This window comes from Lycium barbarum, chromosome 4 (genome assembly GCF_019175385.1).
Source record: "Lycium barbarum isolate Lr01 chromosome 4, ASM1917538v2, whole genome shotgun sequence".
Taxonomy (NCBI): Eukaryota; Viridiplantae; Streptophyta; class Magnoliopsida; order Solanales; family Solanaceae; genus Lycium; species Lycium barbarum.
Window position 1 is genome coordinate 26,043,199 of NC_083340.1, and position 16,632 is coordinate 26,059,830.

A 16,632-nucleotide genomic window follows, 5' to 3' on the forward strand; every position below is an offset into this window, starting at 1 on the left:
AAAGTCAAAAAGTGGAAATGAACCCTATCTGGTATAGTTTTCCCTAAAACAATGGGAAGGTAATAATAACTTCGAAAAAGATAAAGTCACAAAATAGAGTAAAAAGAAGGGTCCTCTTGCAAATAAAGAAAAACAATAGGAGTAATTAGTTGTTGCCGTGAGAATCATCCTTTCGTATAATTTATTATATTTTTTCCTTTTTGTATAACACCAGCTTGTTTACTTTCTTTACTTCTTTTCTTATAATGTTCCATCTCAAAATTTCTCTTTCTTTATAAGAAATGACGATTTAATACTAGATACTAGTGTCTGTCGTTCCATTATCATGCATGGCAATAAGGGTTTGACATAAAGGTAGAGATTTTCTTTTGCCATTTAAATAAAAGTTGAGTTTTGGCTCAACAAATGTTAATGGTAAGATAAGTACGTATATGATTACAGTCAAATCTCTCTATAATTGTTATTCATTATAATAACATTTCACTGTGACAGTCTGATTTTCTTCGGAATCGGTTTTTTATGTTATTTTTACGTCTCTATAATAGCATTCTGCCTATAGCAGCAGTGACATTGATTATAGAGGTACACTCTTTATAAAATTACTTCTTTATAACAACCACACTCATATTGTGTAAGAAATATATTATCTATAAAAATAAAATATTAAAATATGTATGGTAATCATCATTAATGTCATGCACATAGTAAATTTCAAGTACGAATATCTAAAAATCTTCAATTATACTATTAATCTCTTAAACAACCTTCAAGGGAAAGCTATTGAATTCCCTTTTGCCGAAAGTTTGGACAAAAATCTTCGTCAATTCAAACATTATATTATCATTAAGAGACAAAAATTTATGAAACAACCTACAATTGTAGGATTCTTACATCAAACTTGAAAATTAAAAATTTTAATTAATTTTGAATGCATGTGTTTCTTAGATTTTAATTCTTTATCGGTATAACATAGTTAGTGATGGATTTCTTAGTAATTTATTAGTCTTTTCAATTTTTAACTCATTAAATATGAAAATCAATTGAGATTTTTAAAATTAACAAGTATTTTTTGGGTTTCGTTTATAACATAAAAAGTACATTAATTAATTTTATTTGCGTATTTTGTTTGTAACAGTTAAATGAGATCTAACCATTAAATGCCCTTATACATACATAACAATACCTCACTATAGCAGCCATGAAATTTTCAGACAAACACTGCCATTATAGAGAAGTTTGACTGTATAAGATAATGTGAAACTTTTTGTTTATGCTAAGACTGAATTAAGATTTAAAATCTTTCTAATGCAAAAAAAAAAAAAAAAAGATTTAAACATAATAGTTCTACAAAAAAGGAAGCTAATTAATAATCAGAAAATGTTCACGGATCCATATGAGTCGTTAAAATTTTGTTTAATGTCAAGAGTGAATTAAGGATTTTAAGAAATAATGGTTATAAATTTAAAATAGAACAACAAAATATACACTTGACAGATCGACATGACCTATTGAAACATTGTTTGTGTTGAGAGGATTCAGCTTTTACAAAAAAATTGGTTATAAATTTAAAGAAGAAAATTAAATAGACATTTGACCGATCGGTAAAAACTGCTGAAATTTGGTTTTTCTGTCGAGAGTTAATTCAAATTTTAAAATAATAATGGTTATAAATTTAAAGAATTAAATTAAACACTTGACAAACCGATGTGACCTGTTGAAACTTTGTTATGTTATGAGTGAATTAAGAGATTTAAGAAAAATAATAATTCTAACTATAAAGAAGAACTTTAACAAACACATAGTTATTGACAGATCGACATGATCAGAACAAAACTTGTATTGGTCAACGCCCGTTTCTTTTATTCTATATTTGACATTTCAAAATTTTAAAAATGTGCCGTTTCTTAATAGAAATGAATCAGACCGTAAAGTACCCAGGAAGATGTGCAATGATATTACTGTAGTTATTACATCTTTATCCACATTAATAATTGATTCTTCCGACGTTTTGTCTGTGGGTGCACTAAACTCTCACTATGCACTGAGTTTTGTAAAATAATATCTGGCCTCCGGATTCGAACTGGCGACCTAAGGATTTCGGCACACACTATAGTCGTCTGCTATACCAATTGAGCTAAGTATTAAATGTTGGAATTTTTTGTTTAGATTTAAATTATAAACAAAGAGTTATAAAAAAAAAAAAAAAAAGGTGTCTTTAATCAAAGGATGTGTCCTTTCAAATTTTTTAACTGGTGTTGTCTATTTAAGTCAAATTGGTCTTTGTTTTGAAAACAAAAATCGATAGTTATTTTACAGCAAAATCCAACTTTGAAGTCTTACAACAATACTTGTCTTCTTCGTCCAGAAACTCTTCTCCTCTACAAACGAATTTTGCGCTTGAGAATCAGAAATATTCTTGCTTTCCTCTGATGAATTTTTGTTTAGCGTGCATTTCCAAAGGCTTGTCATATCCACCAAACCTCTTTGCTTACAATTCCATAGCAATCTTGCAAAGGAGAGGAGCAAATATCGTTTTTAAAAAAACATTTCGCACGTGTTTCGAGCCTTTAATTCTATATTCGTTGTTCATATTGTCAAACGTTTATCTTTGTGTTCTTGGTATACATTTTCTAACAAAATACAAGAAGCGTGAAATCGAAGAAGAACTAGAATTGTGATCCTTTTTTTGTGCTAAAAATAAACCTTTTAAACCTACCCATCGTTAATACGCTTGTAAATTAAAAGATGTTCTAGTCAATAGTTATAATGGCTAGTTGCCATTTTTATTCTGGCTAAAAGGTCTACGAAATATTGTGTTTTCAGAGTTTAGTGAAAAACTGTCAAACTATCTCATTTCAAAAATTGTTTAGTTGGAGTTGTTGGAATCACTAGTCACTAGATATAAAGAAAGACACATTACGTAAATTCTTGAGTTTGAATTAGGTTTTAGGCCTATAGGGTCATAGTTTGTATTTCAGCTAGCGCGCATATCACCTTTGTTTTTTTTTTTTTTTTTTTTTTTTTTTTTTTTTTTTTTTTTTTTCAATTTTCTACTACTTTTGTCGTTTTGTCTTTCACCTGAATAATTTACCTTTAGAGGCCGTTTGGCTTATAACTATATATATATATACTAGATGGTCTATGCCGTGCTGCGCACGGGCCCAATAATTTGGATTATAGTGTATTTATGTGTATGTAGTTGTGTTTGGATAGTGATAATATATATATATATATATACTATGTTCAAAACACGATTAATATAACATTGTAATTTGTGCTCCGTATCTAAAACTTTATTATATTCGTGTTTGCTACCAATACAAAGTCGGCAAAAATTTATTAATACTTTTTAAAAGAGAAGACTTGTTTAAAAGGAAACTATTTTCCTCTCTTTGAGATAAAAAAAATAGCAATATTTAAGCATCAGTTGATACTTTCAATTTTAATTCGATTAATTTAAAGGTGTAAAATACTTATTATTTTTTATTAAATTTTGATTTGGATAATTCTAATTCAAATTATAAAATTAATTTTACATCTTTAAAATAAAAAAAAAGTAGAAATTGATTTTCTATTTAAACGAAGAAATACTGTTTTTTAATTTTTGATAAATAATCTCGGTTTAGCTCATTTTACTTGTCATGTTGTTTTTTACATGGTTTTTTAAGGAAACGTCAATTAGAATTATAATTTGACTAATTTATCTTATTTATTATTTGATCTTCATTTGATATTAATCTCTTTTCACATTTATTAGAGTAAGAATAAAAATGTAAATTCTATCTTATTTTAAAATATAAATATTTTAAGTATATTTATTTTAATAAACATAAAAAATAAATGACATGGCGGAATAACAAATACAGCAGTTAAATATCTAGATTAGATATCAGGCTAATATAAGAAAAGAAAGGAAATTGTATGTATTTGGCTACTTAACCTTTTGAAGAAAAACAATAATATGGGGTCCATGTTTTTTGATATGCAATAATTTCATTTGCTCCCACTAATGGGTTGATAAACATGTGGCAATGAATCCACTATTATTGACTTGATAGGGATACTTTGGGAATGACATGAATATTTTTTAATTTTTTAATATACGGGGTGCACGTTTTTTTTTTTTTTTTTGACATTGCTTGTTTTTTTAATATGGGGTTTACTTTTTTTTTTCATGAGTTTGGAGAGGGTGGGGTCTACTTTTTTTCCTTTTTTTAAAATATTGCTTGGTGTTTTTAGTATGGGGTCCACCTTTTTTTTTTAAGAGTGACTGACGACGAAGCATAGGTAAACCGATGCTTCTATATAGTAGAAAAATAGAAATATAATAAAGTATTTCTATCTACATTTTTTTGCCCTTAAATAAAAAAGTAGGTGGGACCACAAAGGATTTTTTTGCCCTTAAATAAAAAGGTGGGACCAAAGGACGAACGATGATCTTGCTTATAAACCGGCTCTTCTATATAGTAGTAAAATATAAGTATCTTAAGTATATTTATTTTAGTAAACATAACAAATAAATAACATGGCGGAATAACAAATACAACAGTTCAATATCTAGATTACATCTAAGGCTAATATAAAAAAAGAAAGAAAATTGTATGGTTTGGCTACTTAACCTTTTGAAGAAAAGCAATAATATGGGGTCTATGTTTTTTGCTGTACAATAATTTTATTTGCTCCCACTATTGGGTTGATACGCATGTGGTAATGAATCCATCATTATTGATTTAGTGAGATACTTTGGAAATTATATGAATATTGTTTGATTTTTTAATATTGGATGCACTTTTTTTTTAAAATTGTTTATTTTTTTAATATGAGATTCACCTTTTTTTTTTAAATTGCTTGATTTTGTTAATATGGGATCCACTTTTTTTCCCGTGACTTTGGAGATAGTGGGTTCCACTTTTTTTTCTTTTTTTTTTAATATTAGTTTGTGTTTAATATGGGGCCCACACTTTCTTTTTAGGGACTGACGACTGAAAGACGAAAAAGTAGCCAACCGGCTCTTCTATATAGTTAAAATATGCATGCATAGATTCTAATGTAAAGGCTTTTATGTAGTAAATAATAGTAAGAAATTGGTGATGAATTATATAATTGGTGAATAATTATAAATTGGATAATAATACAAGGATTGTTAGGTAGAAAATAACCTACTTTAGAAGTATGTTTAATAATTATTTATGTATTGCTAATCGAAGGTATTCTTATTCCACATTCTATCTCGTATAAAATAATATTTAAATTTTCATATAAATTATACTAGCTAGTATTAGTAACACAATTTTTTGTTTCCAATATTAAATTCTGCATATCTATTAATTCAAGCTGAATATCGGAAATTAAATGTGTGTTACTTATATATGCAGATATCATATATATTTTCAATACTTAGTCTACTGAAATTTAAACGTTTACATAGGATTAAATATTCTTATCCCTTAAACAAATTAATAGCCCAAACATATTTTATTTTTTGTATGTGCAGAGCATGACCGACCATTTCTTGACATAAAAGAATCAGATACTAATCAACTAATGTCTTCATTTAAGAAAGTGAGAAATTAATTGAAGGACAGTATTGATTATTTTACCATTTTCTTTGTGCTATTGTTGGTCCTGTAGTTATATTTATCGTATGGAACCATTTTCCATTTTGGCAAAATGCCGTTCCCAAAAACGCAAAATAAATAAATAACTAAATAAGATCTACGATCGGCAATTTTGACGCAAAATAATCTTGTCATTCAAACTTAGCACTGTACTTGCCAAATTTGCCAATCATGTTGCCAAATTTGATTGGGGTGATACGTACACGTAAACCCGTCAACCGGGTTAACCGGAACCGGACCGATAACCGGTTAGGGAACCGGCATAAGTATAAGTTATAATATACTTATAACTTATATATTATAACTTATGTTATTTATAACTTAATTTTTTTCTAAGTTTATAAATTCTTAATATACTTTAGTTAATTTTCAAGTATATAACTTTCTAGTTTTTATTTTTAATATGAACACAAGTAAATAGAAGAAAGCTCAATGAGCCATATATTTTATTCATTCTTGGATAACATTAACTTGCAAATAATACATGAGTTGTACAGAAATAGTAGAATAATAAAATCACCAATTTTGAACCATTTCGTTAATTTCCCCCACATCATATTTGGTCATGGAAATATCTTCAAAGTCTTTCATTTGGTCCGGTCCACTAGCTATCAAATCTTCAATTTCTTCCTCCTCGCCTTCCTCCGCTTCTAAGTTTTGGTTGCGTCGCTCCGATCTTATCCAATCGCGAATGCACACTAGTACTTGCAAGCTAAAGCCGGATAATGAATGTCTATGGTCTCCAATTTGCTGTCTTCCTTGGCTAAATGCGCTCTCCGAAGTCACGGTTGATACTTGAACCGTAAGGACATCTCGAGCCATTCTTGAAAGTACCAGATAGCTTGCCTTGTACTTCTTCCACTATGCTAAGACGTCCAAGTCATCCAGTTCCTTGATATCCACATTTGGCTGCATCAAATAAAAGTTATATTCATCAAAGTTTGCAGTACAAGAAGAAGTTGGCTGTGAATGTAAAACTTTTAAACCTGACAAGCCCTTTTTGCTACTCTGAGAAGTAGTAGGGCGTGGAGCAACGGGTGTAGCACGTTCTTCCAAACTAGAATAATGAGTAAAAACTTTTCTAAACTCATCATCAATAGCGAGTTCGACTTCAGCTAAAGATGGTTGAACTCCCTCTTTAATTTCTAAAAATGTATAAATTTGACTAACCAATTTTTTAGTATAAGACACTTTTAAACAAGGATTTAAAAGAGAACCCAATATAAATAAACTTGGGATAGGAAAAAAATACTTCTTAAATTTGATTATCATTTCAAAAATAGCCACTTGATAATCGGGTTTATATTTATACTCTTGTAAAACTCTAGCTATTTCCGCTAAGTAGGCTAAAATTCCGGTTACCGTGGGATAGAATTGTCTAGAAAAAGCAAGAGTTGCATTATAAAAAATTTCTAAGAGGTCAACACATTCTTTAACATCATCCCAATGCGAATAATTTAACCAATCATCACTATTAATATTATATTTGTTGTGAACTTGTTGTATGAGAATCCTATACTCATATGCTTGTTGTAGCATAATGTAAGTGTAGTTCCACCTAGTCTCAATTTGTACTTGAATTTTCCTAGGTCTAAGGTTATCTTCCACACAAGCATTCTTAAAATCTCTAATTCTTCCCCTATTAGCATTACAAAAAAGAAACGCAACCGCATCTCTAACTTTTTGAACAGAATCTTCAAAATGCACAAGACCATCTTTAACAATTAAGTGTAAAATGTGACAACTACATCTTACATGAAAAATATTTCTTAGCGGAGGGTTTAGTTCTCTTTTTATAAGACCTATCGCCTTTGTATTATTAGAAGCATTATCTAAAGCAATACAAAGTGTTTTTCTATAAATGTTAAAAAATCTCATAATAGTAGACATTGAATCCGCTAAAAAAAATTCATCGTGACGACCTTTTCCTTCATCATATAAAAAAGCTATAATTCTTTTTTACATAACCCAGTTGTCATCAACCCAATGACATGTAATAACAAAAAAATCTAACTTGTTAAGACTAAGACCCAAATCAGCGGTAAGACAAACATTACAATTTAAAGAATTAAATACATGGCGCAAATAAAATCTATATTTTTTAAACAAATCTATAACATCAGCTCTACAAGTACTTCTAGGAATACCCTCAAATAACGGATTATAACAACGTTGAATGTAAGTAACAAACCCTAAACCTGAGGTAAAGGAAAATGGTAAACAATCATAAGCTACCATTTTAGCTATTTCTACACGCTCTTTTTTCTTGTCATACTTAAAATTTCTACCGGTTCGTGGGTCTATCGTCATTTGAATACCCCCCACATTTGAACCCCTTTTCTCTCCCCAAACATCCATATGTTTGGTTCTCATATGACCATTTAGTGTACCCGTTCCACCATCCTTACCAGTTTCTTGCTTAAAGTTGGCCTAGTCTCTCGCCCAGCCTTCGCCTTCTTCAGTGGCCGACGTTGAAGCGCTGGCGGCGCAGAACGAACTAATCCGCCCCCATACAAATAGAGGCACCTATCAAAAAGATACCAATCTTATCTATGTCACAGGTTTGATGATCGCTAACGCACACAAAAGCAATCTCAGAACTTTTTTTGCAGGCAGAAGGAAAGAGAAAACGAGCCACATCCTTTGACAGAAGGCAGCCGGGAAGTCGTCGGGAGATCCCCTATTAGATCTTCTTCCAGAGAAGCCCCCGCATATGCTGCCCCTATCTATTCATGATTCCGGATCCAGAGATGGAGAGCCCCTTTCCAACGAGTCAAGTGGCTGAACGCCCCTTGCCTCGCCTTTTTGCATCTATCCTTCTTGCTTGCTTACCTATAGCTCTCTTGTCTTAGTGACTCTTCCTCTTTTCTAGGGGTAAATACTTGTCCACATAGGGTACATATAGCTGTTTGATTTTCCTTATTCTTAGTCATAAATTTCCAAACTTTAGCTGTTGTCTTACGAGTTCTAGGCGGTTTGTCTTGTGTATGTGATTGTGCAGGACATGTATCTCCTATGGGATTTTCGAGGGGTTGTGTTTCATCATCATCATCATCTTCATTAAAAGTGTCGGTAAAATGTTGTTGCATTGCCTCATGACCTAAAAGTGGATTATTTCCACCAACATCAATACCTAAATTAGGTGTTTCTTCCACAAATGTTTCCTCATTAAGCCCACCCTAACAATACCACTACTATTACCAGCACCACGTCTAAATCTCTTTTCCATTATTAAATAGAATTAATTTAAATCACAATCAAATAAATAACAAGAAAATAAATTGCAACAAATTAAATTGCTAGAATTAAATTGCGAAAAATAAAGATCTAGTTGGAACGAAGGTACCAAATTGCCGGATTAATTTCCAACAAAGTGAAGGCGGCTAGAATTGCAAATCCACCAAAGCTACTTCGGATTGTTGTAAAATCACCAACTCCACCAACAATATTATAATTGAAAAATTAATAATTGAAACTAGAATAAGACTATAATATTTATTTGAGAGAAATTTAAAGTGGCTAATTATTGCAAAGTAACTATAATTGAGAGATTGAGATTTGAGAGAAAGAGAAGAGTGAATTGGTGTGGATTAAAATGAAAATGAAGAAGGGTTTATATAGGGTTGGGGAATGGGTTAAAGTGTTAAAAAAAGTTAGGGGGTTGGGGGGGGGGGGGGGGGGGGGGAATTAATTTATGGCCGTTTGGCAACGGCCATTTTTGCAAATGGACCGTTGCCAACGGTCCAATAACGTCCATAAGCCCAGCCCCGCAACGACTATGTTTTTTTTTTTTAATTTCACCGGTTTAATCGGTTCTGGTTTCAAAAAAATCGGAACCGGACCGGTAAGAAATAAACGGTTAACCGGAACCGGTTCTACCGGTTCCGGTTCCGGTTTTACCAGTCCGGTTATGGTTTGAACCGGTTAAACCGGACCAGTTGACGGGTTTACGTACACGGCTACTCATCACTTTTATAAATTTGATTGGCAAATTTGCCAACATGTTAGTTTGGGAATCCCGACATAAGCCTGTCAAGTGGGCCGGGCCATATAAATGCCGGTCACATGGGGTCGGGCCGGGCCATAGTTAGTTGGCCAGGTTGGAGGAGGGAAAGGAGTGTCCGGCCTAGCCCCCTACCCGGGAGTGGTACATAGTGGGCTAAGTGGGTCAGGCCGGGTTTTAGTTAGTGGGTTGGGCCGAATTTTAATTATGTTAAAAAAAATTCTAATGCTAAAATTTATTAAGTTTGATACTTTAAAATATAGTTGTTATCAACTTTATTTTAACCATCAAGTTCCTTAAATTATACTTTGGCCCTATTTTCAATCTATAAATACCATTCATTCTTCTTCATATTATCTCACAATTCCCTACTCTCCTCTTTCCCTAAATTTCCTACTCATCTAAATCTCCCTCTCTCTCTTCCAACTTCCAAGTTCAAAATTTATATTTAATGGATAATGATAATCCTCCACCTCCTCCTCCAGTCCGAAGATCAATTTCAAGTCTGTTGTGGTTGCATTTTGAGTGAGTAGACGAGGAACATGTTAAATGTCAATATTGTGGTCAAATATATCTCCATAAGTCCGAACCGGTTTTTGGGGGGTACCGGTCCGTTACGTAGGCACTTGGACAAATGGCACAAAATTGAACTTTGAAGTTTATCTCTTCTTTAAATTTCTCCATCGATGCTAACGTTTTGAACTTTTCATTTGTAATAAGTTAACCTTTCAAGTTTGTATGTTTTGAATTTGCAACGTTATCAATTTAAGTTTGAAGTTTTATTTTAAATTACTTATGTAGTCTTGTATCACATTCTCAATTTTTTATAATATTTAGCACTTAAATAGCGTTGGGAGCCTTCATTCCAACAACATATTCAAGATATACACAAATATAACATTAACATATACAAGATATACACAAATATACCACTTAAATAATTATTTAAAAAAACAAAATTCAAAGTGGGCCTGGCCGGGCCCCCGATGGGCCAAAACCCGGGCTGTTGGTGAGCCGGGTTACCGGGCTAAATGGCATGTTCGGCCAGGCCCCTAATTTTTTCCACTAGCCCAGCCCACCACCTTCTAACTGGGTTGGGGGCCGGGCGGGTGATGGGCCGGGTTAGGTGGGCCGGTCCCGGGCCGACTCGGCCCAATTGACAGGCTTATCCCGACATGTACTTTTATAAATATAATCTAACAGTAATGAATCACATGATTCAGCAAAAGAAATTGATTGGAAAAAAGAAAAGAAGAGATTTTCAACGAAAAGGAAAATCAGATATGGGGCCTAAAATAAATTTCCGGCGTAACTCCATTTTTTCCGGCAAGATCGATAGAATTCACTATTTTTTGCCGGCGAAACTCCATTCTTGCTCCTTGTACCAATGAAAAATGAGATGGGGGAGGGAAATGGGATGGGAATGAATGTTAATAGGTGGGAAGTGAAAAGAGGAAGGAAGGTGAAGTCGGGGCTGTTGCGGTTGTGGAGTTACCGAAAGACAGGGGGGTTTGGGTGGGGTGGGTGTTCTAGAAAATAGGTTTTTTATTTTTCTTTTATTATTAAAATATTTTTTTAATTATTTAAATAGTTTTTCTTTTTGTTCTTCTTATAATTAATTTTTAAATATTTTTTTTACTCAAATGCCACATATCATTACTTAATTCGTCAACTTTTTCATGCCACCGCGAGTGTACTATGCACATTTTCCATGCCACCGTGAGTGTACTACACACATTTTATACTTTTGTCTGATTATCGAAAAAGTGTCAAAGTGGTTCAAATTCGCAGTGGTTTAGGTGTCAAATTGGAACAAGCGTTAGTTTAGGTGGCCATGAGGAATCTCAAGACAAATTTAGGGGGCTGCTTACGACTTTGGCCTAATATATAGTATTATAATAGCATATATAACATGCACCTAAATAGTCAACACAACATGATATCATCAGCTTACGATACTGACTCAATTTTCGTGTATACACTTGTCACTTCATATATATAATCATATATAATAGATACATGTCAAAAGATGCGCTTATACTGAGGGTGAGAAAACTCCTTGTTACACCTCAAAGGGTTTCGCGTCGTTTGCATTGTAAGTAAACTAACGTAAGTTCGAAGAGGTTATGGAACCCTTGTAAGGTTAAGGAATACTTTTAACAAGTGCTAAGCAAGTGTCTAAAGGTTTTAGGATCAAGCGAATCGAAAAAATTAAGTTTGTCAAAATTTTGGAAAACTTGGTAGAATTTTAGACAGGAAATTCTGGTCCAACTTGAGAGAGGTGTATCTCCTACAATATGATGAGTTATAGAATTCATAACCTATGTAAATTGAAGTTCATTGAGTCTAGTTTCCAATGCAACAAACCGTTCGTCGATATGACATCGGAGTAGAAAGTTATGGGCGTTCCAAGATAGGCTATCAGAGGGCTTGTCCGCGTGCCCGTTTGGAAAGTCAGTGGAATCGACCTTCAAGGGGTATAAATACCCCCCCCCCCCCCCCATTACCCTTATTTTATCATCATTCTACACTCCCTTGAACTCTAGAAACCTCCATAAACATCCCCTAAACATTTATAGTCCCTTAGATCAAGTATTCAACAAGATTACACTAAACTAGTTCTTGAAAATGATTGTTCTTGCTTCTACTTGATGTTGTGGTGAGTTTGGTCTTGTTGAAAGTTGGTGTGGCTAAAGTTCTTCAAGTATAAGATTTGCAGGCTCAGAAGGTAGACTTTGAGTGGCTAAGTAAGCAGAAAGGTATGTTAAGGTTGTCCCTTTCTTTCCTAAGGCATGATCCTATTGCTTTGAACTTTCACAAATGATGTCCATAAGATTCCTCTCATAGAAATGCTCAAAGCTTACATTCTTGATGTTCTTACGATATTATTGATGCTGGTCTCACCTTATGATTATTGTTTCTTCAAGGTTAGATATGTCAATGATGTTAGCTCCATAATGGAAATCAGAGGTTAACCGACCTTACGTCACTCCAATGAATTAATTAGAAATGTGGTCTCAAGGAATATTTTGTAAGATGTGAATAGTATGCTAGCTATGAGATCCGTAACAAGGTATTTAATGCAGAAGATAGGCTTATGATGCAGCCAGGAATTGACTAAGGATTAGTTAATCAAGAAGAAGTCTTAATGGCTTGAAAATGTGTTTATAAGTCTTATGAAATCATGTAGGCATTAACTAATAAGTAATGATCATGAGAAGTACATAGAAGTTTCTCATAGAGGTCTGGTTATGACGTTGATTATATTTACCACTGGTCTACGGCTAGTTAGGCAGTTATACCATCGAGTTACGGCCGATTGGGAAGATATGTACTTATCACCATGCTACGGCTGGTTAGGAAGTTACCACTGATCAGTCAGGCAGATGCGCTCTACCATCGGGCGATAATCAGATGGTTAGTTACCACCGTGCTACGGCCGGTCGGGCAGTTATCACTAATCAGTTGGGCAGATGACACCAGGATGATAAGTAGGTCAGAGATACAGTACTGTACATAGATGTAGTTAAGCACAAGAGAGTATAGAGAGACATACATGCTAGATTCTCATTGGTAAGTTAGAAAAGCCAGGTTGATTCTTATCCTCCTTCTTTGCAGTATATGTTTATTATGTCACATTTTCGCCTTACATACTCAGTACATTATTCGTACTGACATCCTTTTGTTTGTAAACACTACGTTCATGCCCGCAGGTATAGACAGATGAGACGAGGATCCTACACAGCAGGCTACCTCCAGGTACCAGCTCTGATTGGTGAGCTCCACTTCTTCCTGGAGTATTGTCAAGTCAGAGATTGTATATGTATTTTTGTGTTATGGGTACTTCGGGGGCCCTGTCCCTACTTATACGCTTTGGTTATGTTTTTAGAGGCTTTGCAGACCGTTTTTTGTATACGTCATAGTCATGTCTTTTCAGTTATTATGTTAGCCTCGTGGGCCCATTGTACATATATATATATGTACATATATATATATATATGCATGATATTATGTTCATAGCTGGCCTCCTTTGCCTTATTTTGTCATTCGAGACATAGATGATGTGAGATATAGTTTGGTTCGCTCGGCCCTAGTAAGGTGTCAGGTGCCAATCACGCCTCACTTAGGCTAGGACGTGACACTCCTAAATGGTTAGAATAAAGAAAATTCCTAAATGGTTAGAATAAACTTACCTTGGTTAGAGATGAAGTCACTGATCCAAAACAGCCTTACTGTGTTCAATCTCCTCCAAATGACTTTGATCTATGTAAAAGAATGTTTAACAGCGATAAACATGGTTCACTTTCATAATTCAAACATTGATCATCAAAGTCAACCTAAAAAATCAATCCTCGGACCAAACATGTATTTAAGTTACCTGTAATTCCGTGAGTCCAAATATATGACTACATTTTTGTAACGACCCGTTAGGTCGTTTTTGTTGTTTTGCCTATTTTACCCCTGATGATCCTTCTCCTAGCTTCTTGGTGGTATATTTGACTTGTGGGGATAGGTGACGTGATTCTTGAGGAATTCGGATGAGATTTGAGTAAGAAAATAGATATTTTTGGAAATTCATAAGTGTTTGGATAACCCAAGTCAACATCGACGGTAAAAGAGTCCTTTTGGAAGCTTTAGCGATTCCATTAGGTCCGGAATGTCACTCATAACTTGGTTGAGTAGTTGGTTCGATTTCCAAGGGACTTAGGGTGTTATAGTCTTTTGGGTGGAAATCTAGTTGTATGAAATTTGGAGTTAACCTCGGTCAACACTAGGTCAAGATGATCACTTTTGGAAATTTCGAGTTTGGAAATTTCGAGTGCGCGAATGTGTTCGTAGCGTATTTTATGATTGAAATGCATGTTTGGTTCATTTCCGGGAGGTTAAGAATGAGTTTTGGGTGTTGGATCGAAGTTTGAGCATAGCCTTGGTTTTCTGGTTTCTTGTTTGGCGCACCTGCGTGCATAGGGCCGTACCTGCACAAGGTAGGCCTCATATGCGAGTTTGGGATTGTTGGGAAAAGCTCGCATCTACGAAAAATAGTGCGTAGGTGCAAGGCCGCATCTGTGTACAATGGGCCGCACCTGCGGCCTTAGGCTGGAATAAGTGGACCTCGCACCTGTGAGGTTTGGACCACGAAGCGGGCCTGCATGTGCGAGGATTGGAGCTTACCTTCACTAATCGCTGGGCAAAACCTAGTTCATATATTTGGAGCTTTTGAGATTTCTAAGGGATTTGCAAGGTTCATCAAGTGGGTAAGTTTCTAATTTTTTTATTTCCATTATATCATCGATTATTGATGATTTTCACGCTAGAAACTATGATTTAGGATGAGGCTTTGAAGGGTTATGAACCTAAGTGGATTTTGGGGATTTCATATGTTGAACATGAAATTGATGTTGGATTTGGCTCATATTTGAGATATAGACTCAGATCATGCTAAGCTAATTATGAGTTGAATTTCCAGTTTTACCCTTCAGGGTTCGGAGTCTCTTTTGAGGTGTATTTTGGACCCGAATATATTTAATACCAATATGGGTATCTCTGGGTTCGTATAGATTCATAAAATAATGTTTTGACTTTATTGATCCCGATTCTGCAACCAAATTGCTATTTTGATCCCTAGGGATTGGAACGGGATTTTTGGGTTGACTTTCTAGATCCGAATCTCTATATGACAATATGTGTATCAATTGACTCGTATTCTTACGTCTAACATGTGCTTAAACAGATTGGGATTGTTTGGCGACTCTACGACCAGGCTAGGCTTCGTTGTGATTATCAGGCTCCAATTCAGGCATGTTGAGATTTTTGACCTTAATTAAAGCGTCGTGGTTGGTTAAATTGGACTAATAAGAGGGGGATAATGAGGTAACTAAAAGGGGTCCCGATACTTGTGAGGTGACTGTAATACCTGGTACCTTTAAACTAAGTCATGATCATGATTCAAGGACTTAGAAGCCAAGACGGAAGTGTTAGGATTAGAATTTTTGCATCAGAATGGTAAAAGGACGTGCTACGTCAACTGTACGAGCCGTACTTCACGGGGGAAAATCAGAATTCACTGGAATGTGACATTCCAGTTATGGCCAACATGTATGGTCCGTACCTTTATGTACGGGCCTTATTTCTACTAGCTGTACGTTGTGACCATACATTTTATACGGATCGTACTTTAAAGTACGGGCCGTACTTTCAGTATCCCACAGTTGAAAAATCATGATTCTGGACTTTGACAATCCAGGTACGACCCCATTGTATGGGCAGTACATTATTGTACGAGGCGTATATGGTGCCCGTACATTGCCCATTTCAGTGAAAACTATAGATACGTGGGTTAGTCCAAAAATCATATTTTCATATTCTAATGCCCTAGAACGAAATGTTTCTCCTCCCATCACTCTCATACGCTAAGGTAAGTCTATTCCAAGCCTTTCAAGTGAATTCTAACCTATATCCATGATTTCTAAATAAGAATTTATTATTCCTAACCTAGGGTTTTTTTTTAGGAAAACCCATCACAAGGATTCAAGACTAAGGCTTTTGGAATTCTTCTCAAAGTTCAGACTTTTATACGAGTTTTGGAGCGTTACAGATATGTAGGGTTTATATCTATGTGTGGTAACATCATCGTTCTTCTCCACTCCATGTTCTTCCATGATTATACGACAGTTCATCAAAACTAGAGTTCTAGACATGTTCATTATAACCCTAAGTACATGTACCATGATATATACCATGTTTGCATTAATAGTTTGTTATTATTTTCTTCATATTCCCTTTTTAGTTATTGAGAATATGTCTGTAATCCATGAAAACCCATACGTTGCATTCCATGGGTTATTAAATGCAAGTTATTAACTATTATGACCAATCCCATGAAAATCCTACATGCCTCCATGTTTCAAACAAGGTGTGTGTGTATATATATATACACACATACACACTCTTATATACCATGCTTCCATGTTTAAACTATACTTATATACCATGTTACAAGTCATTTTTATG